Source organism: Neofelis nebulosa, chromosome 2 (assembly GCF_028018385.1).
Source record: "Neofelis nebulosa isolate mNeoNeb1 chromosome 2, mNeoNeb1.pri, whole genome shotgun sequence".
Taxonomy (NCBI): Eukaryota; Metazoa; Chordata; class Mammalia; order Carnivora; family Felidae; genus Neofelis; species Neofelis nebulosa.
Window position 1 is genome coordinate 179,943,987 of NC_080783.1, and position 27,020 is coordinate 179,971,006.

The following is a 27,020-nucleotide window of genomic DNA, read 5'->3' on the forward strand; positions in this document are numbered from 1 at the left end:
AGTATTCTTTTTTTTTTTTTTTAATTTCTTTTTAATGTTTATTAATTTTTGAGAGAGAGAGAGAGAGAGAGAGCACGAGCAGGGGAGGGGTAGAGAGAGAGGGAGACACAGAATCCAAAGCAGGCTCCAGGGTCCCAGCTGCCAGCACAGAGCCCCACTAGGGGCTCAAACTCACGAACTGTGAGATCATGACCTGAGCCACAGTCGGATGCTTAACTGAGGGAGCCACCCAGGTGCCCACCATAAGTATTCTTTAAAACATGTAGTCCAGAGGCGCTTGGGTTGCTCCCTTGGTTAAGCACCAACTCTTGATTTCAGCTCCATGATTGATTTCAAACCCATGATCTCATGGTTCGTGAGTTCGAGTCCTACATCAGGCTCTGTGCTGGCAGTGGGAAGCCTGCTTGGGATTCTTTCCCTCTCTCTCTGCCCTTCCCCTGCTCTCTCTCTTTCAAATAAGTAAATAAACTTAAAAAAAAAAAAACAAACCACATAGTACATTTTTATGTTTCCTTTGCCTGACAATAGGAATGCTAAATATCTGTCATGTGCTGGACTCTCCCATTCTGCATCATGGCAGATATTACTAATTCATCTTTCTTTCTTATTATGCTTCAGTTGAGTTTTAGGTTCTTTTCCTAAACTGTGCACCAGCAGCCGCTACTCATTGTTGAGAGTTGGCACTGGAGAAACTTCCCTGGACAAGAATGGCCTTGTTCACATGAAAGGCTTCATCTCTAACATGCACAACACATTTGATAAGTCATTTAAGTCTTGATCCTATCACTCGATTTTAATAAGAAAGGGAATTAACATTTGGTGAATGTTTACTATATAATAGACATTTATTATTTTTTTTTAAGTAAGCTCTGTGCCCAATGTAGGGGTTGAACTCATGACCCTGAAATCAAGAGTCGCATGCTCTACCAACTAAGCCAGCCAGGCACCCATATAATAGACATTTAAACATATTTTAGATTATTTAATTTTAAGAATGCAAAAAGACAAAGGAATAGATCCTTTACACTGTCTTTCAGGTGGAAACATACTGTAGGATCTTTGGTATTGTGTATTTGTAAGCATTACAAAAGTTTTAAACTTTGAACATATCTTTTGCTTTATAGGCTTTTCTATCACCTAGGAGAGAGAATAGAATATGAATATTGATCCATTGGGCATTTATATTTCTCATTATATATGATGAAATAAGACTTTTGCTATCAGTAATTTTCACCTGAGTTTAGATGAAATTGTTCCCAGAACTTCTGGACTGGAAGGCTAAATTTAGAGACTTAACCACAATTATGAATGTCTTCCTTGCAAGTACCAGATGTAAGTCCTCAGTGTATTTAAAAAATTTTTTTTATTTATTATTTTTGAGAGAGAGAGAGAAAGCGCATGAGTGGGGAAGGGGCAGAGAGAGACAGGGGATAGAAGATCTGAAGTGGGCTCTGTGTTGACAGCAGAGAGCCCAGTGTGGGGCTCCAACTCATGAACTGTGATATCATGACCTGAGCTGAAGCCAGATGCTTAACTGACTGGGCCACCCAGGTGCCCTCCTCAGTGACTCCTATTTTTGTAGAGCAGTCATTTACCATCTTATTTCTCAATAAGCTGTGATTCAATGGAAAGAACACAGGACTGGTCTACTCCTGCCTGTGACTTACTGTATGATCCTGGTTTCTAATTAAACCTCTTATGTACTAAGTTTTCTGATTATTCAGGTAGAAATAATATTTGTTCTACATATACTTTCTGACTATATATAATAGTTGCCCAAAATTTTAACTCAGCAAGTATGTATTATAAGGAATGCAAATATAAGTATTTGTATTCAAGTTTATATTCTATTGGGGTCAGACTTATAAAAGTAACATGTAAGGATCTAGAGAAAGGATGGATTACATTTAGTGGAGGCGGGGGATGTGATCAGGTATATTTAATAAAGGAGATTGGAGTTGAGCTGGGTCTGGAGGAATAGGAAAGGTGATAGAAAGAGTCATCTGGAAGGGATAAGAACAGAGAGGTACTAGGATTCTCAATCTGCCCCCAGCTTTTATTTTCATACTCATTGTCTTCTGCACACTTCAGACTAAATGATGTTCTCTGAATCAAGCATGTGTCTGGCACATAGCAGGCAAGCCTCCAAGGCCCAGCTTCTACCTCTTCCCTTCCAGCCTCACCCAGATGAAATTTACAGTGCTTTCCTCTATATTAGCCCAGGCCTTTGTTCATATGACCCCTTGCTTTTATTATAGCTTAATAGAACCACCTTCCTTGCTTAATGGTGAACTTTTTGGAGATGAGAATCTGGTACTGAACTCAATGCTTTGCTCTTATTAAGTAATCAAGAAATTTTATTCAACTGAACTTGTTCCAAGGACATTGTATCACTCACTAAAGTGAAGGACATGTTGGTATCATCTTAATGTCTCTATAGGCTTCAACTTTTGTGTCCTGCTGTTTTTCTTACATCATCCCTGTGAAGTAGAGTCTTTTTTGCCTTTAAAAACTTAGAGATGAGGAAACTCAGAGGGTGCCATTTGTCCAGTGATCCAGCTAGGTTCTGAAGCCAAGCAGGGCTCTTTTGACTTGAAATCCACTACTCTCTGCACTGTATTGGGGCCATGTGGCATCAGACAAGTAGGGGTAAATGCACTTATTCTCAAAGCTCTGGTTTTTCCTTTGTAAATGAGAGCAATAGTACTGACCACATGGGATTGTTAGGAGGGTTAAACGGGGTGAAATATGTGAAGTCCCTAGCTCAAGGCTTAGCACTTACTGGGCAATGCTTGGTCCCTTCTCACAAGCTTCAAATTCTTATGTACATGAACAGATAAATAAGTATCCAGTTCTGAGGTGTAGTGAGAAGTAGGTGGACTACACATAGGTTCTATCCTCTGAGACATAAGAAATTTCATAAGGCAATATTTTGTAAACACGTAAGATTTAGCATCCTCTTTCACCATGTCCACCCTTGTCCACCCGTTACATTCTTTTCCTGCCTAGTGTGTGTGTCAAAGGCAAGGATTGTAGTTGTGTGATTTGTCCAGCTTTGAGGTCAGAGGTTGGTTAAATAATGTCCATGGCGGGGTCTTAAAAAAAAAACTAATTAAGTCATAGGTTCTCTCGGATCGTGACTTTAAATAACTATGCAGACCAACCTAACACATTAAAAGCAAAGGAAGGAGGGGCCCGTGGGTTGATTGCAAACCCAAGTGAAACTAAAGAAATGATTCTGAAATCTTTCCCGGGGTGGGGGGATGCTCTTGAGATTTTTCTGCTGAATTCCTTAACTCCTAGGTTGGCTACATTTTAAAGAAGAAAAGAATTCCAGCTCTGGTGGACTGGTGGCAAAGGTGAATACGCGGGTGTCGACCCCGGCTTCCTTCGTCTAGCTCCCCCTTGATGCTCAGAAGCCCGCGCTAGGCGCCGAGGGTCCACGGAGGCACAGGTCAGGCCGGGTCCGTGTGCCAGGCCACAAGGTGCACGTCCAGCGCCTGGCCTCCTTGTGAGGTGAGGGGACAGCTTTTGGAGGAAGGCGTGGAGGCGGCTTTCTGGTCCTTCTCGCTTGGGGGCCTTGGTAGGGCGGCCCGCAGCCCAGGAGCTAGAGCTGAGTGGCGCGGCCGTGCCCGCAAGCCCGGGCCTCCGCAGGCATGCCGCCGTCCTCCGTCTCCCCAGTGGGGCCCCGGCGGGTAGGCGGGTACCCGGACCTAGCGACCCCGGCTCGGTGGCCCCGCCCCTCCCCGCGAGCCCGTAGTGACTTCGACCCTCCCCCAACGCTGGAGGGCCCCGCCCCCTCCTCGCGGGCTAACGAGTGTCCTCGCGCGCGCGCGCGCGCGCGCCCTTTTCCTCGGCTTTGAGTGTGAGTGTGCTGCCCTCCCACCTCGGCCCCTCCCTATTGTTTCACGACGCCACCACAAGCCTCCAAACGCAACCCCTCCCCCCATTGGTGTTTACCACCCCCACTCTCCCCGGTTTAAGCGGCGCCTACGGGCCCCCAGAACTAAGGGGGGGGTACCCCTGAACTCAACCCTCTGCGTCTCCTCTTCAGGGTCTCCTCCGCGACTCTCCCCTGCCCAACCCTCGGGGTCAGGACTCGTCAAGATTCCGTCCCTCTCTCCCCTCCCCCCTTCCCTGGCTCCCCCTCGGCCCCCTCCCCTCAGCGGGTCCTCCTTTTTCTCTCCCTCTCCCTCCTCCTCCCCCACCCCATCCCTTCCCCCCCACAATGCAGTTCGCGGCGCGGCGGACATGGCGGTGGAGTCCTGAGCTCGTCGTGTCCCGGCCTCCAGCGGCGGCGGCAGTGACGGCGGCGGCGGCAGCGGGAGGCGGCGGGGGGAGCGGGAGCCACTGAGATGAGGAGGCGCCGCGCGCGCCTGTAGCTCGCGGGCCTCTCAGGTACGGAGGTTCCGGCCGCGACTCAGCGCTCCGCGCCGAGGGGGTGTGCTCGGGGAAGGCCAGGCGGCCCCCTGTCCGCCTCCTCAGGTGCCGCGCCTCGCAGGTGTCGGGGGCCCAGTCGCCCCCTTGGGGCCTGACACTTCTTTCTTTGCGGGAATGGGCTTCGGGTGTCCCAAGGAAAGGCAGAGATAAGGGAGGTAGGGGCGGCGGCCTGGCGGCCTGAGGAGGGCATTGGGGCGCTTTGGGGGCCGAACTTCACAGAGAGGCTGAGGTTCTCGGCCCGGGGCCGAAACCTGTAGACCTCGGGAGGTGGATTTTGAGTTAACGGGATTGGCGTGAGCATTCTTTTGGGTCCAGTTACGATTCCTTGTCATGTATGTCTTTTCTTTCATCCCCGCTTAGACACGGACGTACATATATAACATGTAAATATACACACTCCTGTAATGCACAAGCTCACCCTTTTCGGGAAGAGGGAAGGCAGAGGTGCCTGTATAGATTTCGTTTCTTGCTTGCCCGCCTTCTCTCTCCCCCGCCCCCCAGTCGAATGGTGGTAATGAACGCTTTTGACGTGGGAAACTGTGAGATTCGTATTTGTAAACAGACAGCACCAGCCGTGTGTGTTGCACGCCTCCGCGAGAGGTTTCGGGTCCGTTTGGTATCCGGATTGTAAAAGAATGAGATATTTAGACCCGAAAGAAGCACATCATCGGGATTTTTAGTCATACCTGAATGGGATGAATTACTGTTATTTTAACGACGCTAATTGAACATTTTATTATAAGTTTATCAGATCTTTAATCAGATGAATTTTGAACCTTGTGCGAGATCTTGTTTCGGTATACCCTGTTTCTTCATTTTGATATGTTTTTGATACAAAACTAGTTCCTTACACATTGGACATTAAGCTTCCTTTTGTGATCTTCTTAGTGACTAGAAACGCAATTCAAATTGTGTATTGTTGGCGTGCATTTAGTAATTAGCTGGAGTGGATCAGATTACCTTTTGTTTCCTAAATGTCCCCCTCCCCCTGCCAAGTCTTGTAGTAGCGAAACGTGTAATACTTGGTGAAACAGAACGTATCCTGTTTCTGTTTTTAAAGTAATGAGAACTATTAGCTAATAAAATTGGAGAATCCCAACTGGATACGACCATTTAGAGAGAGTGCCATAATAAGGCGGTGAATTGTGGATGGTTAAAAAAAGTTGACTTTTTTTGTTGTGTCAGTCAACATGTTCTGTATATGAGTAGATTGTACGCTGAAATTTTCTTTAGGCTCAGCACCCTGTAATGTCTCCTTGAAAATAGCTGCACAGCATTGCATCCTAGTACTTATTAGTCACAACTTGTAAAATTATGAAATATTACTTCATTTAGAATGCTGTATTAACGAATTCACTACTGTCTAGTGTGCTATGATGCTTTTATAAACACATTTTAAAGGGTGCTTCTTAAAAATCATACTTTTGGGAAGATAAGAATTTTAAGCCATTTTAGGCTTTAAAAATGTGACGTTTCATATAAACAAAAGAAAGTTGGTTTGAAAAAGAGCTCTTTTAGGTAAATTTTCCTGTTTTCAATTTTTCATTTGACTAGTGTGGAAAATGAAAAAGTAAAGCTTCCTTGAAATAATACAGAAGCGGAAGTGAAAGTTATTGACATTTAATGTTTTAAGTGTAGCAAATGTCTAAATACAAAGGGGAAACTAAGGTCTTTTCATTGTCCTAGGTCAGGTTGTTAGCAGATAAATTTATAAGATGTTATCATGCACTTAAAAGTTTAATTCAATTTTGTAATTCCTAAATCACACCGTGAATTACATTTAATTTTATTTCATTAAACTAGAACAGTACAGTGTCTGTTATAATTTTAAAACTTAAAATCAAGTTACAATGGCAATTATTAATATTTCTGATTAATAAAAACTGTTTAAAGAGAATTTTTATTAGTTCTCAGAGCAGATTCAGTTTAGTAAGTAGAGAACTTTTTTTGACCTCAGAGTTAACCTTGACATACATAATAAGCATCATTAATTATGCTGTGTTTGTGTGTGTGTTTTTTTTAATGTGTTATTTATAGAATGTCAAATCAGGATCTGTGGGTAGAGAATGGTGTTTGACTTTATTTCCTACAGAAAGTTTGTTTCCAGACCATCAGTAAGCCTTACCCGGAAATGCTGATACTGGTACATTTTGTTTATCCTTAAAAAAAAAAATCAGACCATTTTGATATAACAATTCAGTGAGAGGTGTTACTTTCTAATGTAAACTACAAATGCTAGAATTGGTAAAATAATTTTACAAAATTCATTGAAAGTCATTACTGCAGACAGAAATATGTTCTAAAAAAGAACAGTTCCAGAAATACCTAAAACAAGGAAAAAATGCTAGTTTAAAGCAGGATATGTGAGGGGTGCCTGGGTGGCTCATTTGGTTAAGTGGACTTTTGATTTCAGCTCAGGTCATGGTCTCACAGTTAGTGAATAACATATGCAAAGATAAGTTGTTATGGGGCTCAGAGTAGAAAAGTGAGAAATTCAGTGTGGCGGGAATTGAGGATTTATGGGTAGAGTGGTGAGAGAAATGTTTGGAAACAGTAGTCAGATTGTGAAAGTTATTGTGTATTTTGACTTAAGGCCTTTCAATTTTACCAAATGAGATCACCAAGTGAGCTAGTGGTTGAGTTGTGATTAGAAGTGTGTTTTCTGACTCCAACTTTAATATTTCTTTCTCTTCAGCTTCCTTATACCAACAGAGTTTAGCCCTGTTTTCAGTGGATAGTCAAGCCACCTTTTCCATGCCACTCTTTTCTCCTCTTAGTAGTTGCTATAATTCACATTGTTTTTTTGAGGATCCTGAATGTTAAATTTCTTAGAAGGTTCTTTTGCCGTAAAAATACCTCTGGGGGAAATAACCTTGTTATAGTTTCTTAGGAAGTTTTTTCACTCCTAAGGGTTAGTTGACTACTTTCTAGTTTAGTACTGGAAAGCAATAGCATGGGGGAATTGGGGAGTGTGGGCTTCTTGCAAGCTCTGTGTTCATCAGTAAAGATGTGCAAAGTCTTAATCTTTGCACAAAGTAGCCTGTACTTTCAAGACGAAATCAGTATGTTTGTAAGTTAGTCGTCTGGTAGTTTTATTTATTAATTTTCAAAGATTTTGTTATTTTTTTTTTTTTAGTGTTTACTTATTTTGAGAGAGAGAGAGAGACAGCACACAAGCAGGGGAGAGGCAGAGAGAGAATCCCAGGCAGGCTCCCAGCTGATAGCATAGAGCCTGATGCGGGGCTCAAACTCATGAACAGTGAGATCATGACCTAAGCTGAAATCAAGAGTTGGCCACTTAACCAACTGAGCCACCCAGGTGCCCTAAAGATTTTATTTTTAGGTAATCTTTACACTCAGTGAAGGACTCAAATTCACAACCCTGAGATAGAGTCACATGCTCCATCCACTGAGCCAGCCAGGTGCCCAAATAGTGTGGTAGTTTTAAGTGGGTATTTGATTTACAATGGTAATAGATAACTTACTGCATATTTGCGATGTGTAATTTCTTTCTAAAGATCTTTTTACAAATTTTTTAATTTACTTGCTTGTTTTTAGTAATTTCCACACCCAATGTGTGGCTTGAACTCATGACCCTGAGATCAAGAGTTGTATATGCTTTTCCAACTGAGCCAGCCAGGTGCCCCTCTTTCTAAAGAGCTTAAGTATTAATTCAGTTTTCACAACAACCTTTTGGTATTATCCTCATTTATGGGTGAGGAAAAGAGGTGCAGAAGGGTTAAGTATCTTGGACAAGATTTCACAGCTACTTTGCCTCAGAGTTAGCATTCATATTCAGGGTATCTGAGTCTGGAGTCAGAGCTCTCAACCACTATACTGTGTTGCACCTCAAGCTTGGGTTGTCAGAATTTAGTATGCAGGGGTGCCTGGGTGCCTCAGTTGGTTAAGCGGCTGACTCTTGATTTCTGCTCAGGTCATGATGTCATTGTGAGTTCAAGCCCCACATCGTGCTCTGTGCTGAGAACACAGAGCCTACTTGGGATTCTCTCTCTCCCTTTCTCTGCCCCTCTCCCATGTGCATGCACACTCTCTCTAAAAAATAAAGGTTAAAAAAATTTTTTTTAAATTTAATATGCAGGGGGTGTTCAGTATAGTTACATAGGTTGTCAAAAATATGTTGTGAGAAAAAAACCTTGGTTTGTGAGCATAATTCTTCTGGCAACATGCTTATAATCCAAAGCACTTGTATATCAAAGTGAATTTCAAGCACCATTGGCTCAGTTGTGATCATGTGACATTGGGTGTCATGTACTACTGGTATTGCAAGACGTTGCTTGTTTATGACATTAAAATTTATTGGAAATGTTTGCTCATCTTGCAGAACACTTGCAGAACAAGTTGTTCGCAATCCAAGGTATTACTGTATGTTGTAAGAACATAAAGTATGAATTATACATAATAGTGAAATCTGCTTGCATTTTGTCTGTCTTGTACATTGTTGTTTAAATAATTATCATTAAAATTGATCAGTCAGGGGTACCTGGCTGGCTCAGCTGATTGAACATCTAGCTCTTGATTTTGGCCCAGGTCATAACATAATCCCAGGATTGTGGGATCAAACTCCCAGTCAGAAAGCGCTGAGCATAGAGCCTGCTTGAGATTCTCCATGTCTCTCTCCCTCCCTCTCCCTCCCCCTCCCTCCCTCTCCCTCCCCCCCTCCCTCTCCCTCCCCCCCCTCCCCCCCTCTGTCCCCCTCTCCCCCCTCCCCCTTCTCTCCCTCTCCTCCTCTTCCCTCTTCCTCCCCCCCTTGCCTGCCCCCCCTCCCCGCATGCTTTCTCTCTCTCTCAAAAAACAAAACCAAATAAAACTCACCCTTTTAAAGTATAGTGTTAAGTATATATTTGTAAGGTTCTGTAACCATCACTATCTAATTCCAGAACATTTTCATCTTTCCAAAAAGAAATCCTGGGGGTGCCTGGGTGGCTCAGCCGGTTAAGCGTCTGACTTGGGCTCAGGTCATGATCTTGCCATTCCTGAGTTTGAGCCCCTGCGTTGGGTTCTGCTGACAGCTGAGAGCCTGGAGCCTGCTTTAGATTCTGTGTCTACCTCTTTCTCCCCCCACCGCTTGCTTGTACTTTGTCTCTCTCTCAAAAATAAACATTAAAAAAAGAATAGAAATCCTGTGTCCATTAGCAGTCACTCCTTATTCGCCTCTGCTCCAAGCCTTTGGCAACCACTAAGCTATTTTCTGTCTGTGGATTTGCTGGTTCTGGACATGTCATGTAAATGGAATCATACGTGTGTGGCTTTTTGTGCCTGACTTCTTTCACTAAGCAGAATGTTTTCAAGGTTTGTCCATGTTATGTCAAGTATTAGTACTTCATTCCTTTTTACAATACTTCATTTTATGGAATGTGTTCTGTGGAGATACCATGTTTTGTTTATCCATTCATCATTTGATAGTCATTTGGCTTATTTCCACTTTTTTGGCTATTATGAATAATATTCCTATGAAAATTCATGTGAAAGTTTTTGTGGATGTATGTTTTCATTTCTCTTGGGTATACACCCAGGAGTGGAATTGCTGAGTGTTTTGTTACATTTAAGTTTAACTTTATAAGGACCTACCAAACTATTTTCCTAAGAGACTGCACCATTTTATATTCCCACTAACAATGTATGAGAGTTCTAATTTCTCCACATCCTCACCAATACTTGTTATTGTTCATCTTTTTTCTTTTTTCTTTTTTGAGAGAAGAGAGCAGGTGGGGAAGAGGGACAGTGAGAGAGGGAGAGAATCTTAAGTAGGTTCCATGCTCAGCACAGAGCCCCCATGCGGGGCTTGAACTGACGAACCATGAAATGATGACCTGAGCTGAAGTCAAAAGTCAGATGCTCAACTTACTGAGCCAACCAAGTGCCCCACCCCCCCCTATCTTTTAATTATAGCCATCCTAGTAGGTGAAGTGGTATCTCATTGTGGTTTTGATTTGCATTTCCCTGGTAACTGATGATGATGATGTTGACAATCTCTTTATATGCCTTTTGGCCATTTGTATATCTTATCTGGAGAAAGGTCTACTCACATCCTTTGGCTATTTAAAACAACTAGACTGTCCTTTTTTTTTTTTTTTTTTTTTTTTTTTAAGTTTATTTATTCTGAAGAAGAGGCAGAGAGAGTGTGCACTCGAATGTAGGGAAGGGAGAGAGGGAGAGAGAATCTCAAGCAGCTCTGAGTTGTCAGTGCAGAGGCAGACTCGGGACTCAATCCCACTAACTGTGAGATCATGACCTGAGCCCAATTCAAGAGCTGGATGCTTGACTGACTGAGCCACCCAAGTGCCGGGGTTATTTGTCTTTTTATTGTTGAGTTGTAAGAATTCTTTATATATTCTGGATACTGGACTTTTTATCAGATATGTAATTTGTAAAGATGTTCTTCCATTTTTGTGGGTTGTCTTTTCAATTTCTTCTTTTAAATTTTAATAGTTGTAAAATAGGGGTGCCTGGGTAGCTTAGCTGGATAAGTGTCTGACTCTTAATTTCAGCTCAGGTCATGATCTCGAGGTTTTTGAGTTTAAGCCCTTTTTCAGAGTCTGTGCTGATGGTGTGGAGCCTGCTTGGGATTCTCTCTCTCCCCCTGTCTCCTCTGTGTTCTTTCTCTCTCTCTTTCTCTCTCTCTCTCAAAGTAAATAAATAAACTTAAAAAAATTGTGGTAAAATATTCCTAACACCAAATTTACCATTTTAAACCATTTTAATGATTTTTATGAGTACATTCAGTGACATTAGGTACATTCACATTGTTGTGCAAACCGTCACCACTATCCATCCCCACAACTTTTTCATTTTTTGCAGACTAAAACTCTGTACCTTTTAAGCGATGACTTCCCATTCCCTCCTCCCACCCCTTAGAAACTACCATTCTACTTTCTGTCACAATGAATTTGACTACTATATGTAATTAGAGTCATACAATTTTTGTCCTTTTTTTTTTTTTTTTTAAGTACACTCCACACCCAATGTGGGGCTTGAACTCATGACCTTGAGATTGAGAGTTATGTGCTCTGATGACTGAGCCAGCTGACTGCCCCTCAATATTTGTCCCTTTGTGACTGATACTTCATTTAGCACAGTGTCTTCAAAGTTCTTCCATATTGTCACATGTGTCAAAATTTTATTTCTTTTTAAGGCTGAATAATATTCTGTTGTATTATATACCACATTTTGTTTATTCATCTGTTGATCAACATTTGGGTTCCTTCCACCTTTTGGCTATTGTGAGTAATACTGCTTTGCATATGGGCATACAAATATCTGTTTGAGCCCCTGCTTTCAGCTCTTTGGGCATATACCCAGAATTGGAATTGCTGATCATACAGTAAATTTATATTTAGCTTTTTGAGGATTTGCCATGTTGGTTTTTTCATTTTTTTTGAATAAAATATGTTTTTGAAGAACATAAGTTTTCAGTTTTAATAAAGTTTGATTTATTTTTTCTTTGGGTATTTGTGCTTTGGGGGTCATACCTTAGAAATAATCACCTAATCCAGGATTATAAGAGTTTATACCTCTGTTTTCATTGAACAGTTTTATAGTTTTAGCTTTTCTATTTAGGTCTTTGATCCATTTTGAGTTAATTTTTGTATGTGGTGTGAGGTAGATGTTCAACTTTATTCTTTTCCATGTGGCTATCCAGTTGTCCCACCATTAATTGACAAGACTGTTCTTTCCCTTATTGAATGGTCTTGGCATCCTTGTTGAAAATCAATTGATCATAAATGTCTGTGTTTATATGTGGATTCTCAATTGTTTCTGGATTCTCCATTGATCTCTATATATATTTGTTCTTATGCCAGTACCACCCAGTATTGACTACTGTAGCTTTGTACAGAGTTTTGAAATCTGAAAGTGTGAGTCTTCCAACTTTGTTCTTTTTCAAGATTGTTTTGTAGAGTCCCTTGCAATTTGATATGAATTTTAGGATCAGTATATCAATTTCTGCCCCCCCCCAAAAAAAAAAAAAAAGAGCATCTAGAGTTTTGAAAAGAATTGTGTTGAATCTGGTGATTAACCTGGGGAGTATTGTCATCTTTTTTTTTTTTTTTTTTAAGTTTATTTATTTTGAGAGAGAGTGTGGGAGTGAGTGGGGGAGGGCAGAGAGAGAGAGGGAGAGAGAGAGAATCCCAAGCAGGCTCTACACTGTCAGTTCAGAGCCTGATGTGGGGCTCTAACTTACAGACTGTGAAGTCATGACCTGAGCTGGAACCAAGAGTTGGGATGCTTAACTGAATGAGCCACCCAGGTGCCCTGGTATTGTCATCTTAATATTAAGTCTTCCAATCTGTGAATATGAGATGTTTGTGTACTTACTGTTCATTTCCATTAAATAGGCCTTTACCTATTTATTTCAACAGCATTTTGTGGTTTTTAGTGTACAAATTTTGTTCTTCTTTTATTACATTTATTCCTAAGTATTTTATTCTTTTTGATGCTATTGTAAATGAAATTGTTTTTTTTTTTTTTTAATTTCATTTTTGGATTGTTCATTGCTAGTGTGTAGAAATATAACTAATTTTTGTATATTGATTTTGGATAGCAACCTGGCTGGACTCATTTATTAGCTCTAAATTTTTTAGTGGATTTCTTCTGATTTTCTGTATGTAAGATCATGTCATCTGCAAATTAGATATAGTTTTATTTCTTCCTTCCTGATCTGGATACTTTTAATTTCTTTTTCTTGTCTAATTGCTCTGGGTAGTACAATGATGAATAGAATTGGAGACAGCAGACATCCTCATCCTGTGTTCTCTTAGAGGAGAGAACACCTAGTCTTTCACCATAAAGTATGATGTCACCTGTGGGTTTTTCTTAGATGGGCTTTGTCAGGTTGAGACAGTTCCTTTCTATTCTTAGTTGATTGAGTGTTTTTTTTAATTTTTTTATTTAATCATAAAAGGGTGTTAGGTTTTATCAAATGCATTTTTAAGAATTTTATTGTAGAAAGTGTGTGAGCAGGTGAGAGGGGCAGAGGAAGGGAGAGAGAAAATCTTAAGCATGCTCCATGCTCAGCCTGGAGACTGATGTGGGCTCTATGCCACCACTCTGGGATCATGACCTGAGCCGAAATCAAGAGTCAGAAACTTAACCAACTGAGCCACCCAGATGCCCCTATCAAATGCATTTTGCATTTATTGAGATGACTGTGGTTTTTGTCCTTTATTCAATTAATATGGTGTATTATGTTGAGTGATTTTCATATGTTGAACCAACCTTGCATTCCTGGGACACAGACTAATTGGTATCCTGGGGTACAATCCTTTGTTGCTGTCTTTGGTTTGCTAGTATTTTGTTGAAAAATTTTGCATCTATGTTTATAAGAAACATTGGTCCACATTTTGTTTTTAAGTTTATTTATTTTTGAGAGAGAGAGAGAGAGTGAGCACATGCATACATGAATTGGGGAGGGGCAGAGAAAGAGTGGTAGAGAGAGAATCTCAGGCAGGTTCTGCACTGTTGGTGCAGAGCTTGATGTGGGGCTTGAACTCATGAACTGTGAGATCATGACCTGAGCCGAAGTCAGACACTTAACCGACTGAGCTACCCAGGTGCCCCGGACCATAATTTTCTTATGATGTCTTTGTCTGGTTTTGGTATTAGGGTTATACTGGCCTTACAGAATGAGTTAATAGTGTATTTTTGTATGTGAAAAATTTGTTTTAATATCTAATGACATGAGTATCAGTAGTTATAACCCATACACAAAGAAGTTCTTTGGATCTTCAGTAATTTTTAAGAATATAAACACATCCTGAGATAAAAAAAATTTGAGAACTGCTTCTGGTGTAGGTGAATAGACCTACCCTAGTGCTTAAGCATTGAAACAAAAATTGGGACTCGTGTTTCTTATAGTTATAAACCAGTCTGGTTTGTGTCACTTTAGGCAAGTCACAAACTTAGGGTGCCTCATTAGTGTATAAAATGGAAATACTAAAAGACTGTATTAATTTCACAAATGTGTAAAACAAATTTTTTTTTTTTTTTTTTGTTAACTGAAAGAGCTCTGGGACTTTTTGCAGGAACTTGTCTTATGTGATAGTGTCTTGAATTGTCACACAGATAAAAAATTGTTTGCCTTTGGAACTTTATTTAAGTTTTCTGTGGTAGCAGCAGTTTTAAACTAGTGATTTTCAATATATGAGAGTTACACTTCCTTAGGAAGTCTTTTTATAATTATTTTGGAAGGCCTTAGGAACCACTCACAGTTATCCTCCTTCTTCCTCATTCTTTTGTTCCTCTTTATTTCTGTTGGGAATGTATATTCTCTATTTCTCAGATGTGTTGGAACAGAAAAAAGATTGAGAACCATTACTTTGTTCTAATCCTGTAAGAATGTGCTTATTTTCCTCACAGCCAGGAAACCAGATCCATATTTTTATACATATTATGTATTTATTCTTTTTTTTTTTTTAAGTTTACTTATTTTGAGAGAGAGAGAGAGAGAGAGAGGGAGAGAGAGAGAGGGAGAGAGAGAATATTCCAAGCAGGCTCCAACAGTTAGCACGGAACTTGATGTGGGGCTTGAACCCATGAACTGTGAGATCATGACCTGAGCCTGAGTCAAGAGTCAGACGCTTCACCGACTGGGACATCCAGGCGCCCCATCTATTTATTCTTTTCTGTTTCTCTGTAGTTCCTCTTCTTTTAAGACGGGTGACCTGCTGCCTATTATTTCTTTAAAAAAAACTTTTATGTTTTTATTTTATTTTTGAGAGAGAGAGAGAGAGAGAGACAGAGAGACAGAGAGACAGAGAGACAGAGAGAGACAGAGACAGTGAGAGCAGGGGAGGGGTAGAGATAGATAGAGACAGAATCTGAAGCAGGCTCCAGGCTCTGAGATGTCAGCGCAGAGCCCAACATGGGGCTTGAACTCACGGACTGCAAGATCATGACCTGAGCCGAAGTCAGACGCCCAACCGACTGAGCCACCCGGGCACCCCGTGCCTATTATTTCTTATCTGATTTTGTCATTTCAGTCTAGGAACCTCTAGGTCATTCCCTTATATTCACTGTTAGTGGATGTAATTTTCTTTGAAAAATATTTTTTGAAAATGTTTATTTTGAGAGAGAGGGTAGGTAGAGGCAGAGAAAGGGAAGAGAATCTCAAGTAGACTCCCGTACTGTCAGCACAGAGATCATGACCTCAGCCGAAATCAAGAGTCAGATGCTTAACTGACTGAGCCACTCAGGTGCCCTGATACTGGATTAATTCTTGACATCATATTGGCAGTTGAACATTGAAGGTCATCTAACACCTTAAGTTTATTTTTTCTTAATTTCTATATTCCAGTGATACTCAATTCTGTGTTCCTTGGCACATCTATTAATGTGGTTCAAAAATGGTTCTATTTCTGATCAGACTCTCCTAAATACCGATATGTGCATGCTTTTCATTTCTTTAGTTTTCTGAACTATCCTAAATCTCAGGATCTTTTTGGCTTTATTCCTTCCCCCACTCATATCATTACTATTTTTTTCCCCGTATTTCTGTTGAGATATTCATTCTGTCAGCCCCCTACCCAGTGTGAATTAAAATATTTTCTAATTGTATAAATTAATAGACTGGTATTTTATATATTTAGTTAGGCCCTTAATACAGCTTGACAGGACTTTAGTTAGATTTCTTTCTGTTTCTCACATTTCCCATTGTTTTACCCCATCTTAAGCCCTCTACTGCCCTCTGCTTTCCTCACTAAGTGCTGTCTTCTCTTTAAATTTTTTTTTTTTTTTTTTTAATATGTAGGACTGTCTACTTTTTTTTTTTTTTTTCAACGTTTATTTTATTTTTTGGGACAGAGAGAGACAGAGCATGAACGGGGGAGGGACAGAGAGAGAGGGAGACACAGAATCGGAAACAGGCTCCAGGCTCTGAGCCATCAGCCCAGAGCCTGACGCGGGGCTCGAACTCACGGACCGTGAGATCGTGACCTGGCTGAAGTCGGACGCTTAACCGACTGCGCCACCCAGGCGCCCCCTGTCTTCTCTTTAATAGAAAAATGTTAAAATTGTGTCCCTCACAGTTCTTCAGTGGTGGTCCTGGCAAAAGAGGTTTCTTTAGTCCAATAAATCTGGGAAATGTTGCAAATTATCTCTCTGTTAGAGATTTACAGTGCTTATTAGCATATTAAAGAGTGTGAAAGGTTCTTCTAGAAAGAAACTCCTTTAACACAGCCTTTTCCCTTTCCTAACCCCACTAAAATTGCTTATGATAAGGCCCTAAATAAGCGAATGCTTTTTACTATTACTGATAATTACTATTACTTACTTTACTGATTTATCTCATTTTTCTCTCCACTCTGTCTTCCTATTCTGAAGTTAGTCTAAAACAGAAGTTGTGCCACTCTTCTGCTTATAAATCTATGCCTTCTTTTTGCTTAAAGTGTAAACCTGACTTGGTATGCAAATGTGTGCACCAATTTACATTCTCAGTTCGTCTCCTGTATTCATCATTATGCATGCTATTTTATGGTCCCAAAAAACTTGCCAAAATTTTATAAATACATTTTGTTTAGTATATACAGGTCTTATTATTAGGACTATCCCTTCTCACTTTCTCTCCTAAGTGGGAAGTTCTTTCTCAGCCCAACTGTTATCTCCATGATGAACGCTTTTCTAAGGCTCTTTCCACAGGCTTTCCATAACATTGTCACATAATATATTGTCATTACTTGTTTATATGACTGTCTCCCCTTTCAGGCATGAGGCCATTATTTATCATTGTATCTTCAGCTTTTAACCCAGCACCTTATATGTGAATGTTGACAAATGATCTTTGTTAAAACGAATTCTAGATTTATATTTATTTACCTGAACAAATGCAGGCCCAGCTACGTAATTTGCAGGGTGAAATGCAAAATTAAAATGCAAAGCCCTTGCTGAAAAAGTAGGAAAAAAGTTGCTAATAAAGTTACTAAAATATAGGGGCTCCTGGCTACTAGCTCAGCTGATTTAGCATGCCACTCTTGATCTCAGGGTTGTAAGTTTGAGCCGCATGTTGGGTGTAGAGGTTACTTAAAAATAAAATCTTAAACAAGTTACTAAAATATAAAGCCTTTTCTTTTCCTCTGCGATCTTTTTCTCAATTTGTTATGGTGATTTTAATGTACTTTAATTTTTAGGTATTTAATTTATTTAAAAAAAGTTTTAATGTTTATTTATTTATTTAAAAAGAATTTTTTTTTTCAACGTTTTTTTATTTATTTTTGGGACAGAGAGAGACAGAGCATGAACGGGGGAGGGGCAGAGAAAGAGGGAGACACAGAATCGGAAACAGGCTCCAGGCTCCGAGCCATCAGCCCAGAGCCCGACGCGGGGCTCGAACTCACAGACCGCAAGATCGTGACCTGGCTGAAGTCGGACGCTTAACCGACTGCGCCACCCAGGCGCCCCTAATGTTTATTTTTAAGAGAGAGAGAGAGTGGGAGAGAGGCATAGAAAGAGGGAGACACAGAATCAGAAGCAGGTTCCAGGCTCTGAGCTGTCAGCATAGAGCCCTGCCGGGCTTGAACTTAAGAATCCCGAGATCAGAGCCAAAGTTGAACGTCTAACCAACTGAGCCATCCAGGAGTCCCATTTACTTATTTATTTTTGATTTACTTGTAAATGTTATTCTAAATATAGAACAATTTAAAAATTTAAGTTATTAAGCATAAGTTTTACTATTCATCTTTATTTTGTGTAGCATCATCTCTAAGTGCAAATATAAGGCTATTTAACTCTTATGTGGAATTGCTGGTATTTCATAGTTTGTGAATTCATATTTCATTTTTACCAGAACAGGGAAAACACTGCACAAAACTTAACTCAGCTATTTTTTTTTAATGTTTATTTATTTTTGAGAGAGGGAGCATGGGGAAGGGGCAGAGAGAAGGGGAGACAGATAATCGCAAGCAGGCTCCACGCTGTCAGCATGGATCCCAAAGTGGGATGAATCATGAGATCATGACCTGAGCTGAAATCAAGAATTGGACACTTAACGGACTGAGCCACCCAGGTGCCCCTCAATTAATTTTTTAAAATATAAAGTTATTTATTTACTTACTTAGAGCAAGCAGGGGAAGGGCAGAGAGAGAGAGAGAGAGAGAGAGAGAGAGAGAGAGAATGAGAATGAGAATCCCAAGCAGGCTCTGCTCTGTCAGTGTAGAGCCCACATGGGGCTCAAGCCCATGAACCATGAGATTGCAATGTGAGCTGAAGTCAGACACTTAACCAACTGAGCCACCCAGCACCCCTACCCCTCAACTATTTTTATTTTACTTATTATACTTGCACATTCCATCAACACTCTGTACTTAAAATATATATATATTATATATAATATAACATATAATATATATGTTATAATTATATAATATATATAATTTCTACAGTCAGTGTGGTGGGGCTTGAACTCACAATCCTGAGATGAAGAGTCCCATGCTCTTCCATCTGAGCCAGCCAGGTGGCCCAATATGCTCTACCTTTGACCATGGCAGGACTGAAACAAGAAGAAACTGTGACTTGTTCTATCTTTCCCTTTCTTTCTGTGTCATCACTTTTAGCATAATTAGTTGGTTAATGCAGGGAAGTAACATGAGTAAGAAAAGATATAAAAGGTTTTTATTTTTCATTTTTGTCATTCGTGTTTCTTAGAATACCATTGTCTTTGTTCTGTGTTTGAAGCAAATTATGGTTCAAATAGAAAATGAAGGTTCTTCGGCTGTTAGTACCACTGCTTACTTAGTTGTAGACAACATGCTTACCTTATACTCACTCACTTTAAGTCTTGCTGAACTCCCACATATATTGTGGATCCACTGAAATTCTGTGCTCATGGTGTATCACCAAAGCTGTATGAGAGTGAAGTAGAAAGGAATGTCAGACATGCATTTTGCATGTATCTCCACTGCTCCTATGCATGTTCCATTGTCCCATTAGACTACAAAACACAAATTCAAAGATAAAATTATTAAGAATTTCAAGATGGTGACAGAAGCTTTTTTTTTTTTTTTTTTTTTTTTTTTTTAATTATGTTTGAGAGAGACAGAGACAGAGGATCCAAAGTGGACTCTGTGCTGACAGCAGAGAGCCTGATGCAGGGCTTGAACTCACGAACCATGAGATCATGACCTTAGCAGTAGTCTGATGCTTAACTGACTGAGCCACCCAGGCCCCGAAGTGAAAGCAGTTTTAAAACAAGCACAGAGTCTTTCTTTTCTGAGATGGGAGCCCTATGTGATGGTACACATCACATGTTTATGAAATTAGTCCTGAATAAAAGGATTGGAGGGAAACAGTAACATGCATTGAGACAAAGAGGTTGCCATATTTCACCTTGTACCAATGTGATAAGAATTGTTACTACTTTTTATTTTGAGGCATTCTGAGGGCTGTGTGCCTTGAAGTTACGTGGAGCCCAGTGACCTGTTAAGGTAAATTAAATGTGAGCAAAAGTAACCAGTGCTAGTCTTTCTCTCCCTGTTTTACTAAAAGTGAGAGGTAGCATAAGATTAAGCAGCTTGGAATGTTGAGCTGATGCATGAAGGACAGCTGCCTTGGAGAGCACCTGAACTTACAGAGGATTTTACATGAGTTAATAAATAGATTTATGTTGTGATCTGCACTGAGTTAAAGAGGTTGTTACTGCAGTGTAACCTGGCTTATTTTGAATTATAGTTTGTCAAATTTCAAAAGCTTTGTAGGACCAGCACAGCTAACACATCATGATATTTGGATCTACGGGATATAATAGGTATCCCCAGTAAACAAGTAAACCCACTCAAAAGGTGTTAGGTATATCATTATAAATACTCAGGAGCTGCTTGATAATAGAAGAATCAAGAGCTCTCTGGCAAATCTTGCACAGAACTTTTCATCTGTAGTGCTAATTCTTGATTATTTATAAGGAAGAAAAGGAAATTGTGTCTTGGGTAATTTGGGGATCCACATAATCTCCATATCTCATTAGGAAAAAACCCCTAAAACAGTTGGCAATGTGAGGCCAACAAATTGCTTGTGAAAAGAAGCATAACTTAAATTTATTTTGTCTATCGCTGGTAAAGATTCTAGTATATAATAAAATGTCCAAAAAGACTTACCAGATGAACAAAGAAGGAAAAAAGATTGACTAATCAATCCAGAAAGCTTTATGTAATTGGACTTTGGGTGAGTATATAGGTAATTTAGTTTGGAAATCCTGTTTATTCACAAAACTGGCTTTGAGAGAAGGGGGCACAGTTGCACTTGCCTTTGATGATAAAAATTCTGTCAGTTGATTTTACCCATATAAAAAGTATTTTTTAAAAAACCTTTAGCTATTTGAGAGTGATTAAGATTTGAGGTCTATGATATCTTACATAAGGTCAGTGCATGCACATTATTTTGATTATAATTTTTTGAGTTTTAAGTTAAAATTTTTTTTAAATGTTTTATTTTTTTTATCTTTGAGTGACAGAGAGAGACAGCATGAGTGGGGGAGGAGCAGAGAGAGAGGGAGACACAAAATCCAAAGCAGGTTCCAGGCTCTGAGCTGTCAGCACAGAGCCCGAAACGGGGCTCAAACCCACAAACTGTGAGATCATGGCCTGAGCCGAAGTTGGACGTGTAACTGACTGAGCCACCCAGGTGCCCCTTGAGTTTTAAGTTTTTTATTGAAAAATATAAATAACATAGAACTTACCAGTTAAATGTACAACTTAGTAGCATCAATACATTCGTAATGTTATATCATCATCACGACTATTTCCAGAACTTTTTTTAATCATCCCAAACAGAAACCCATTAAGTAGTTACTTCTCATTCCCCTCTTCCCCCATTCCCTGATAACTTCTGTTCTATTTTCTGTCTTTATGAATATACTTATTTTAAATATCTTATAATTGGAGTTATACAATATTTGTCCTTTTTTTATGTGTATTTATTTTTGAGAGAGAGAGGGAAGGAGACAGAGTATGAGTGGGGTGGGGCAGAGAGAGGGAGACACAGAATCTGAAGCAGGCTCCAGGCTCTGAGCTGTTAGCACAGAGCCTGACTTGGGACTTGAACTCACGGACTGCGAGATCATAATGCCCAACCAACTGAATCACCCAGGCACCCCTGTCCTTTTATTTTTTAAAGTTTATTTATTTATTTTGACAGAGAAAGACAGAGGGCGGGGGTGGGGGTGCAGAAGGAGAGGGAGAGAATCCCAAGTAGGCTGTTTGCTGTCATCGCAGAGCCCAACACAGGTCTCTGATTCCTATGAACTGAGATCATGACCTGTTCATGACCTGAGTCGGATGCTTAACTGAACCACCCAGGTGCTCCCAAATTTGTCCTTTTGTGACTGACATTTCATTTAGTACAGTGTTGTCAAGGTTCAGCCATGTTGTAGCGTGTGTCAGAATTTCTTTCAATGGCTGACTAAAATTCCATTGTTTTGTATATACCACAATTTGCTTATCCATTCATCTGTTAGTCACTTGGGTTGCTTCTACATTTTGGCTATTGTGAATGATGTTGTAGTGAACATGGGCATACAAATAACTGTTCGAGTCCCGGGTTTCAGCTCTTTGGAATATATGCCTATGAGTAGAATTGCTGGATCATATGGTAATTCTCTATATTTTTTTTAAAGAACTGCCAAACTGTTTTCTGCATTGGCTGCATCATTTTATTCTCACCAGCAGTTGCGTGAGGATTCCAATCTTTCCATATCCTCACCAACATTTGTTATTTTCTGCTTTTTTGATAATCCTAGTAAGAATGAAGTGGTGTTTTATTATAGTTTTGATTTACATTTCCCTAATGACTAATGATGTTCAGCATTTTTTCATGCACTTATTGACCATTTATCTTTGGAGCAATGTCTATTCAAGTCTTTTGCTGATTTGTTAAGTGGGTTGTCTTTTTTGTTGGTAAGTTGTAAGGAGTTTTTTATATATTCTGGATACTAGACCCTTGTTTAAATATGTGATTTGCATATATTTCCTCCCATTCTGTTGGTAATTTTTTCACTTTTTTGGTAGTGTCCTTGCTGAACAGATGTTTTAATTTTTTTGGTTGAGGTATAATTAACATACACATTACATATGTGTATATGTATGTATATATATACATATATACAACATTATATTAGTTTCAGGTGTACAACATAATGCTCTGATATTTGTATATATTGTGAAATGATCTCCACAGTAAGTCTAGTTATTAACATCCATCATCACATAGTTAATAAATTATTTTTTTTTTGTGATGAGTACCTTTAAGATTTACTCTATTAGCAACTTTTTTAAAAAATTTTTTTAATGTTTATTTTTGAGACAGAGAGAGACAGAGCATGAACGGGGGAGGGTCAGAGAGAGAGGTAGACACAGAATCGGAAACAGGCTCCAGGCTCTGAGCCGTCAGCCCAGAGCCTGACGCGGGGCTTGAACTCACGGACCGCGAGATCGTGACCTGAGCTGAAGTCGGACGCTTAACCGACTGAGCCACCCAGGCGCCCCTCTATTAGCAACTTTCAAATATACAAGACAGTATTATTAACTATAGTTAGCATGCTATATGTTACATCCCCAGAATTTATTTTCTTTAATAAATGTAAGTTCATGTTTTGACTACTTTGACCTATTTTAAAAAACATTTTTTAAGTTTATTTATTTTGAGAGAGAGAGTGCACATGAAGGGCGGAGAGAGAAAAACCAAAGCAGACTCACACTGTGACATTGTGGAGTCTGATATGGGGCTCGAACTCATGAACCATGAGATAGATCATGACCTGAGCTGAAATGGAGTCAGTCGCTTAACTGACTGAGCCACCCAGGCACCCCACCGCTTTGACCTATTTTGCCCATCTCCTTCCCTTGCCCCAGCCCCAGCCTATGGCATCTATCAAGCTGTTCTCTATAGCTGTGAGTTCATTTTTGTTTGTTTTAGATTTTACATGTAAGTGAGATCATAACAGTATTTGTCTGACTTACTTCGCTTAGCATAATGCCTTCAGGGTCTATCCAAGTTGTTATAAATAGCAAGGTTGTCTACTTTTTCAGGGCTGAATAATATTGCATTGTATACCACATTTTCTTTATCAGTTCATCTGTGAGTAGACACAGGTTGCTTCCATGTCTTGTCTATTGTAGATAAACACCGCAAAGAATATGGGGGTGCAGATATCTTTTTGAGTTAGTGTTTTTGTTTCCTTTTAGTAAATGCCCAGAAGTGGAATTGCTGGATCATATGGTATTTCTCTTTTTAATTAAAAAAAATTTTTTTTTAACTTTATTTATTTTTGAGAGAGAGAGAGCCCATGCATGTGTGCGCGTGCAAGTGGGGGAGGGACAGAGAGAGAGAAGGAGACAGAAACTGAAGCAGGCTCCAGGCTCTGAGCTGTCAGCACAGAGTCTGATGTGGGGCTCGAACTGATAAACCGTGAGACCATGACCTTAGTGTCTCTTGCAGGGCAGGTTGCCCTTTTATTTTGCTGATGGTTTCCTTTGCTCTGTAGAAGCTTTTTAATTTGATAGTCTTCCTTGTTTATTTTTGCTTTGGTTTCTTTGGTTTTGAAAAAAATATATTTTAATGTTTATTTTTGAGAGAGACACAGAGTGTGAGCAGGGGAGGGGCAGAGAGAGAGAGGGAGACACAGAATCCGAAGCAGGCTCCAGGCTGGAACCCACGAACTGTGAGATTGTAACCTGAGCCAAAGCCAGACACCCAACTGACCGCTACCCAGGTGCCCCCAGTTGTCTTTGGTATTGGTGTCAAATCCGAAAAATCATTGCCAAGACAGATGTCAAAGAAAAAATTTAAATTTTGATGATCCAGTATTTATTTCTTTGTTGTATGTTTTTTTTAAGTTTATTTATTTATATTTAAAGTTTATATATTTATTTATTTTTGTCGGGGCTTGAACTCATGACCCCTGAGATAAAGAGTCACATATGCCACCTACTGAGCCAGACAGGTGCCCTTGTCTGCTTCTAATGTCATACTTAAGAAGCTGTTGCCAGACCCAGTCCTGAAGACTTACAATTTTTATATAGTATGTGAAATTTTAAGTATATATATTCTTTTTTCTTTTCTTTCTTTCTTTCTTTCTTTCTTTCTTTCTTTCTTTCTTTCTTTCTTTCTTTCTTTCTCTTTCTTTCTTTCTTTCTTTCTTTCTTTCTTTCTTTCTTTCTTTCTTTCTTTCAAGTTTTTATTTTTAAGTAATCTCTACACCCAACGTGGGGCTCGAACCTACAACCCTGAGATTAAGAGTCACACGCTCTGCTGACTGAGCCATCCAGGTGCCCCACTGTCTTCTTTCTTGCATAGATTTACTGTAGTGCATACTCCTATGTTATTACTTTCTTTGTTTAACAGTATGTCTTCACTATCGCTCCATAGCAGAGTAGAAACTTACTCTGTTTAATGGCTGCTATGGTAATATATTTTATGATTTTGTGATAGTTTTCCTTACCAATTTAGCATTATCGGCCATTTGAATTTTGTTCAAGTCTTTTGCTTTATAATTAGTGCCTAAGTTGATCTATTTTGAGTAAATTCTTGTAACCGGTATAAGGTCAGGGTCCAAATTCATTCCTTTGAATGTACATATCTGGTTTTTGCAGCACCATTTCTTGAAAAAACTGTCCTTTCCCCACTGAATACTATTAGCATCAGTGTCAAATCAGTTGACCACATATGTGAGGGTTTATTCTGGGGCTCTCTGTTTTATTCTATTGATCTGTGTTTTTTTTGTTGTTTTTTTTTATGCCAGTATCATGCTGTTTGATTACTGTAGCTTGTATTAAGTTTTGAAATCAGGAAGTGTGAGTCTTCCAATTCTTTTTTCTTCTTTTTCTAGGTTGATTTGGCTAGTCAGAGTTTTTTGAAATTCCATATGAATTTTAGGATGAGGTTTTCTATTTCTGCAAAAAATACCATTGGGATTTTGATAGTGCATTTAGTTTTTAGATTGCTTTGGGTAGTGTTGGCATCTTAACAATACTGTTAAGGATAGGGGTGCCTGGGTAGCTCAGTCGGTTTGAGTTCCCAACTCCTGATTTCAGCTCAGGTTATGATCTCCTGGGGCTCTGGGTGACATCATGGAGCCTGCTCTGGATTCTCTTTCTCCCTGTCTATCTACTCCTCCCACTTTGGCTTTCTCTCTCTCTCTCTCTCTCTCTCTCTCTCTCTCTCTCTCCCCCTCCCTCCCTCCCCCTACCCCTCAAAATAAATAAACTTAACAAAACAAAACCCAATATTGTTAACAATATAAGTTACTGGTGATAACTTCAGAGAAGGAAGTGAGTGAGTGCACAGTGGGCTGCATATCATGAATTTTGCCTAGTGTCTAGCTTTTGGCAGCTCTGGGAAAAAAGCTCCTAAACCATTGGGATTTTTGAGCTTAATAACAGTAAGCAAGGGGTGGAGTGCTTAATCCTTTAAAATAAATGATAAGAACAGTAAGAAGAATAGTAAGAGTAGAATAGTCTTCCAGCTCTCCCCTTCCTTAGGGGCTGTAAGTCAAATGAGCTTAAATACTTCCTGATTTCCACAAGGTTTATCTGGAATGTCATAATTCCTCCTTTTGTAGAGTATAGTTTTGCCACAAGGCTAGAGAATGCTTGGTTGACATTTTTTTCATTCAGAACTTTAAATATGTCATCTTTTTTCTGATTTTCATGGTTTCTGATGGGAAATCATCTTTTAATCTTATTGTGAATTCTTAGTATATGAAAAGTTGCTTCTCTCTTACTGCTTTCAAAATTCTCTCATTGTTTATCAAAATTGAGTAGTAGTTGGTCTTGGTGTGGATTTTTTTAGTTTATTCTGCTTGGAGTTATTGGGCTTTTTGGTTGTGTATAATTGTGTCTTTCATCTGATTTGGGAAGTTTTTGACTATTTCTTCAAGTATTCTTCTGTCTCCTTAATTCTCTTTTTCTCCTGAGATTCCTATTATGCTTGATAGAGAAGAAAACAGATAAGAAAGTCAGGAAACTACAGGGAGCAGAAAAAATTTAAGAAAACTATTAGCATTCAGAAATAAGAGATAATAATCATGAGACAAGAACAGAGTGTCATAAAAAGGAATAAGCAGAGAGTTAAGGCATTTTTAGAAATGAAAATGCTCCTCTCCTCTTACATGCGGAAGATTTGGAAGATAAAGGTGAGGAAATCACTGAGGAAAGAAAATAAAGAGAAAATGGAGAGAAAGGTAAGATAAATGTAGAATCAATGTAGGAGACATAAAGGCCAATTAATAGGAGTTAGAGAAAAAGGACGGAGAAAATGAAAGGGAGGAAAAGATACAAGACATAATATAAGAAAAAATTGTCAAAACTGGGGAACTTGAGTTAGAGATTAAAACAGCCAACTAAATACCCAGACAAATGTTTGAAGAAATATCTGCTCCACGGTTTATCAATTAGAAATTACATGAGGCGCCTGGGTGGCTCAGTCGTTTAAGCGTCTGACTTCAGCTCAGGTCACAATCTTACGGTCCGGTCCGTGAGTTTGAGCCCCGCGTCGGGCTCTGGGCTGATGGCTCAGAGCCTGGAGCCTGCTTCCAATTCTGTGTCTCCCTCTCTCTCTGCTCCTCCCCCATTCATGCTCTGTCT

General features: G+C 39.6%; 1 protein-coding gene across 13 annotated transcripts in view; it reads left to right on the top strand.

Moving 5' to 3' along the window:
* Positions 1 to 4,215: 4,215 nt before the first annotated feature.
* TUT4 (terminal uridylyl transferase 4) overlaps positions 4,216 to 27,020 on the top strand; it is a 136,956-nt gene continuing 114,151 nt past the window's right edge. For 6 of the 13 annotated variants that reach the window (XM_058717373.1, XM_058717372.1, XM_058717376.1 and 3 more), the window contains exon 1: positions 4,218 to 4,398. The gene's annotated coding sequence lies outside the window, so the exon portion shown is untranslated. Of the gene's footprint in view, positions 4,399 to 23,636; positions 23,656 to 27,020 lie in introns of those variants that run through there. The other 7 variants (XM_058717379.1, XM_058717381.1, XM_058717387.1 and 4 more) reach the window with 5 other exon arrangements.